Source organism: Mobula birostris, chromosome 5 (assembly GCF_030028105.1).
Source record: "Mobula birostris isolate sMobBir1 chromosome 5, sMobBir1.hap1, whole genome shotgun sequence".
NCBI classification, from domain to species: Eukaryota; Metazoa; Chordata; class Chondrichthyes; order Myliobatiformes; family Myliobatidae; genus Mobula; species Mobula birostris.
This window is the reverse complement of record NC_092374.1, coordinates 192,997,830-193,003,829: the sequence shown is the minus strand read 5'-3', so window position 1 is coordinate 193,003,829 and position 6,000 is coordinate 192,997,830. Positions and strand designations below refer to the sequence as shown.

The 6,000-nt window shown below is 43.4% G+C and overlaps 1 long non-coding RNA gene across 1 annotated transcript in view; it reads right to left on the bottom strand.

Moving 5' to 3' along the window:
• Positions 1–1,019: 1,019 nt before the first annotated feature.
• The window catches only part of LOC140198183 (uncharacterized), a 37,792-nt gene continuing 32,811 nt past the window's right edge, over positions 1,020–6,000 (bottom strand). The window contains exon 3 of the long non-coding RNA XR_011886126.1: positions 1,020–1,691. This is a non-coding gene — a long non-coding RNA (uncharacterized lncRNA). The remainder of the gene's footprint in view (positions 1,692–6,000) is intronic.

Genomic DNA, 6,000 nt, shown 5'->3' with positions numbered 1-6,000 from the left:
CCCCTCCTCTCTCCCCCTCTCTCCCCTCCTGTCTCCCTCCCCCTCCTCTCTCTACCCCATACATCTCTCCGCCTACTGTTCCTCTCTCCCTGTCCCTCTTCTCTCTCTTTTCTCTCTCCTTTTCTCTATCTCTCCTCTGTCTCTCCTGTCTCTCTTTCCTCCTCCTCTCTCCTCAATCTCTTCTCGTCTCCTCCTCTCTCTGCTCCCTCACTTTCTTCCTCTCTCTCCTTTTCCTCTGTCCTTCCCTCTCCCTCTCCTCTCTCTTCTCTCCGTCTCCTCTCCTCTCTCTCCTTTCCCTTTTTTCTCTTTCTCATCCTCTCTCTCTTTTCTCCTATTCTATCTTTTCTCTCTCCCTTCTTTCCTTCTCTATCTCATTCTCTCTCCTTCTCTCATTCTTTTCTCTCTCTCTTTCTCTCTTTCTCTCTGCTCACTCTCACTCCCCCTCTCTCTCCTTCTCCTCTCTCCTTCCCCTCTCTTTCTTCTATCCCTCTCTCTTCTCTCTCTCCTTTCTCTTTTTTCTCTCCTCTTCCCTCTTTCTCTCTCCTCCTCTTTCTGTCTTTCTCTCCTTCCTCTCTCTCCTTCTCTCTCTTTTCCCTCTCACTCCACCTCTCTCTCCTTCCCCTCTCTCTTTTCTATCTCTCTCTTCTCTCTCCCCTTTCTCTTGTTCTCTCTTTTCTTTCTCCTCTCTCTAGTTCTTTTCTCTCTCTCATTCTCGCTGTAGTTCTTATCTGTATCTCCTGTCTCTATTTCTTTCTTTCTCTTCCTCCTCTCCCCCTCCCCTCTCCCCTCCCCAACCCTCTCTCTCTCTCTCTCTCCCTCCTCTTCCTCCTCCCTCCCTCTCTCTTTCTCTCACACACACACAGATACATAGGGTTTACAGGAATTGTTTTGCTTAGCCTCAAGACCGTTATCTGTTAAAAAAGCAGAATATAAAGCTCATTCCTAAAGCTAGTGAGAAAAGATTGCAGGAGATTATAGAATCCTGACCAAATAAAGTACATTTGGTTATCATTGCATGCATCAGTTGTTTTGTTAAATTTTGATAAATATATATGGCCTTATATCACGAATGTATACATTCTGAAGCTAACTACACAATCCCCTGCAATCTGCTGCAAGTAGCTGTGTTGTTTGATTACGGCTGTGATCAATACTATTCCGCCGTACGGTGCAACTGTTGTCCTGTTCATAGACTACCGACGACAGAGATCCATCTGAGAGTTAATTGTATTTTTTAATGTTCAAAGTAAATTTATTATCAAAGTACATGTACAATATTTCACCATATACAAGTTTGAAAGTCAATTTCTTGCTGGTACTCACAGTAGTTTAAAGAAATACAATGGAATCAATGAAAATCTACACACCGTCAGATAAAGAACTAATGTGCAAAAGAAGCCAAATGCATAACTATCATAATAAATAATTAAGCAGGTTGATAAATATGTAATCGTAAACATACAAAAAAAAATCAACGTAGACTCACACACACTCATCATCAGCTTCCAATCGTGGGGTAGAGGGTATAAGTTATTAAATCAATTGAGTGGACAGTAGGCTGAGTTGGGAGGTGTTGCACATGGTCTGACCACGGCGGAGGCTCATCGATTGTCTCCTCACGGGAAGAGCGGCTCAGGTTGGAACATAAAGGTGAGATGCATTTCACGTATCTGTTGAACCATAAATCAGCTCTGTGTTGAAGGGAAAGGGACAGAGAGAGATATGCATCAGTATTATCATTTTGAATCATATAAAGGAAATCAGTGGAGACATAATATATGTATTAATGATTATGAGGCATAGATAATGTAGGCTTAGTAGGTGAGACAGAGAAATTTTACAGGGTATCTGTTAGATTTGTAGCAAAGGAGATGGAAGAAGAACGTAAAACACCATGTTGTGCCTAAAAAGTAAATCAAAAACACCCAAAAACGAATCCCTCCTACCTACACAATGTCCATATCCCTCACATTCCTCACATTCATTGCCTCTCTAAGCTTCTCCTAAAAGCCTCTGAAGTATTTGCTTCAACCACCAGACCAGGCAGCACATTACAGACACCCACCACCTCTGTGCAAAAAATTACCCCTCACATCCCCTTTGAACCTACCCCTCTCACATTCAATGCATGACCTCTAGTATTAGAGCTTTCTACCTTGGGAAACAAATACTCTCTGTCCAATCTATCTAAGCCTCTCATAATATAAGACCATAATATATAGGAGCAGAATTAGACCATTTGTTCATTTGAGTCTGCTCTGCTATTTCATTATGGTTGATCCAATTTTCCTCTCAGCCCCAATCTCCTGCCTTCTCCCCACATCCCTTCATGCCCTGATCAATCAAACCATTTTCCGAACTCCCCTCAGCCTCTGCTGCCCTAGAGAAAACAACCCAGGTTTGTTTAGCCTTTCATGGTAGCTCATGCCTTCTAAACTAGGCAGAATCCCACTAAACCCCTTCTGCACCCTCACCAAAGCCTCTACACCTTTCCTATAGTGAGACAACCAGAACTGTTTGCAATAGTCCACATGTAGCCTGGATAAGGTTTTATAAATTTGCAACATAACCTCTTGACTTCTTAACACAATGCCTCGACTAATAAAAACAAGCATTCCATAAGCCTTCCTAACCACCCTGTGGACCTGTGTAGCTATTTTCAAGGAGCTATGAACTTGGATCCCAAGATCTCTCTGCTCAGCAACACATTTAAGGATTTTGCCTTAATAGTCTCCTGTCTATTGAAGGGATTGAAGGCAGATAAATCCCCAGGGCCAGATGGTCTGCATCCTAGAGTGCTTAAGGAAGTAGCCCAAGAAATAGTGGATGCATTAGTGATAATTTTTCAAAACTCGTTAGATTCTGGACTAGTTCCTGAGGATTGGAGGGTGGCTAATGTAACCCCACTTTTTAAAAAAGGAGGGAGAGAGAAACCGGGGAATTATAGACCGGTTAGCCTAATGTCGGTGGTGGGGAAACTGCTGGAGTCAGTTCTCAAAGATGTGATAACAGCACATTTGGAAAGCGGTGAAATCATCGGACAAAGTCAGCATGGATTTGTGAAAGGAAAATCATGTATGACGAATCTCATAGAATTTTTTGAGGATGTAACTAGTAGAGTGGATAGGGGAGAACCAGTGGATGTGGTATATTTGGATTTTCAAAAGGCTTTTGACAAGGTCCCACACAGGAGATTAGAGTGCAAACTTAAAACACACGGTATTGGGGGTAAGGTATTGATGTGGATGGAGAATTGGTTAGCAGACAGGAAGCAAAGAGTGGGAATAAACGAGACCTTTTCAGAATGGCAGGCGGTGACTAGTGGGGTACCGCAAGGCTCAGTGCTGGGACCCCAGTTTTTACAATATATATTAATGACTTGGATGAGGGAATTAAATGCAGCATCTCCAAGTTTGCGGATGACTCGAAGCTGAGTGGCAGTGTTAGCTGTGAGGAGGATGCTTAGGGGATGCAGGGTGACTTGGATAGGTTGGGTGAGTGGGCAAACTCATGGCAGATGCAATTTAATGTGGATAAATGTGAAGTTATCCACTTTGGTGGCAAAAATAGGAAAACAGATTATTATCTGAATGGTGGCCGATTAGGAAAAGGGGAGGTGCAACGAGACCTGGGTGTCATTATACACCAGTCATTGAAAGTGGGCATGCAGGTACAGCAGGCGGTGAAAAAGGCGAATGGTATGCTGGCATTTATAGCGAGAGGATTCGGGTACAGGAGCAGGGAGGTACTACTGCAGTTGTACAAGGCCTTGGTGAGGCCACACCTGGAGTATTGTGTGCAGTTTTGGTCCCCTAATCTGAGGAAAGACATCCTTGCCATAGAGGGAGTACAAAGAAGGTTCACCAGATTGATTCCTGGGATGGCAGGACTTTCATATGAAGAAAGACTGGATGAACTGGGCTTGTACTCGTTGGAATTTAGAAGATTGAGGGGGGATCTGATTGAAACGTATAAAATCCTAAAGGGATTGGACAGGCTAGATGCAGGAAGATTGTTCCTGATGTTGGGGAAGTCCAGAACAAGGGGTTACAGTTTGAGGATAAAGGGGAAGCCTTTTAGGACCGAGATTAGGAAAAACTTCTTCACACAGAGAGTGGTGAATCTGTGGAATTCTCTGCCACAGGAAACAGTTGAGGCCAGTTCATTGGCTATATTTAAGAGAGAGTTAGATATGGCCCTTGTGGCTACGGGGATCAGGGGGTATGGAGGGAAGGCTGGGGCGGGGTTCTGAGTTGGATGATCAGCCATGATCATAATAAATGGTGGTGCAGGCTCGAAGGGCTGAATGGCCTACTCCTGCACCTATTTTCTATGTTTCTATGTCTCCTTAAATTTGCTCTACCAAGGTGCAGAACTTCACATTTATCTAGGTTAAACTACATCTGCCATATCTCTGTGGAGGTTCCAGCACAGATTCCTGTGCAACACCACTAATTACAGCCCTCCAGCTTGAATAAGTCCCTTCAAACACTACACTGTCTTCTGTGCACAAGACAGTTCTGAATCCAAACAGCCAATTCACTGCAGACCCCATGCATCACAATGTTCTGGATTAGCCTCACATGAGGGACTTTGTCAAACACCTTACTGAATTCATGTAACAACATCTACTACCCTACCTTCATTAATGCCTCTTGTCGCCTTGTCAAAAAAATTCAATCAAGATGATAAGACATGATGGATCCCTAATTAGGCCATGGGAATACTTCTGATGGGGTGGGACCGATTTAATGAATCAGTCTCACTACGGGAAAGATGTGAATACTATAGAAAGCGTGCAGAGGAGATCTACAAGGATGTTGCCTGGATTGGAGAGCATGCATTATGAGAATAAGTTGAGTAAACTGGGCCTTTTCTTCTTGGAGCGACGGAGGATGAGAGGTGATCTGATGGAGGTGTATACAACGATGAGAGGCATTGATAGTGTGGACAGCCAGAGGCATTTTCCCAGGGCTTAAATGGACAACATGAGGGAGCATAGTTTTAAGGTGCTTGGAAGTAGGTACAGAGGGGATGTCAGGCTAAGTTCACACAGTCTGGTGGGTGCTTGGAATGCACTGCCAGTGATGGCAGTGGAGGCAGATACAATAGGGTCTTTTAAGAATCTTTAAAGCTTAGAAAACTAGAGGGCTATGTGGTTGGTTAATTCTAGGCAGTTTCTAAAGTAGGTTACATGGTCTGCACAACATTGTGAGCCAAAGGGCCTGGAATGTGCTGTAGATTTCTATGTTCTATATAGATTTCTATGAATCAATTAGAAGCCCATTATTCATCCAAATCTCTCTTCATACGTCAAATCAATCACCGAGGGAGGAGAACTACAACTCATCACCACACTCACTCTCCAGAAAGCACATTCCTTCTTTTTAAGGCAAGAAAACTTTAAGTCCATATTCTATATTTATGATTGCAATTGGACTTGTTACCCACTTCAGGCCTATCACATAAAAGAGCAACACACAAAATGCTGGAGGAACTCAGTAGGCCAGGCAGTATCAATGGAAAAGAGTAGCCGACGTTTCGGGCTGAGGCCCTTCAGCAGGACCTTTCACCAGCCCCGATGAAGGGTCTGGTGTGAAACGTCGACTGTACTCTTTTCCATAGATGCTGCCTGGCCTATTGAGTTTCTCCAGTATTTTGAGTGTGTTACTTAGATTTCCAGAATCTGCAGATTTTCCCTTATTTGTTGATAATAAAGACCAACATACTGTTTACACGAGAGATTCAGCAGTTACTGGAAATCTTGAGCAACACACACAAAATACGAGGGGAACTCAGTGAGTGGGGGATCACCTGTGGGGGAGTAAACAGTCGAAAGTTCGGTGCAAGACTCTTCTCTTTTTTCATTTGGTGCACCGGCATATTGATGTTGAATGCAAACACACCGAGGTATCTTTCAACATGAACATGACCATATCTCCAATTTTATAAAGATAATGTGTGGTGTTTTCATTAAAAGTCGATTACATAATTGTTCCC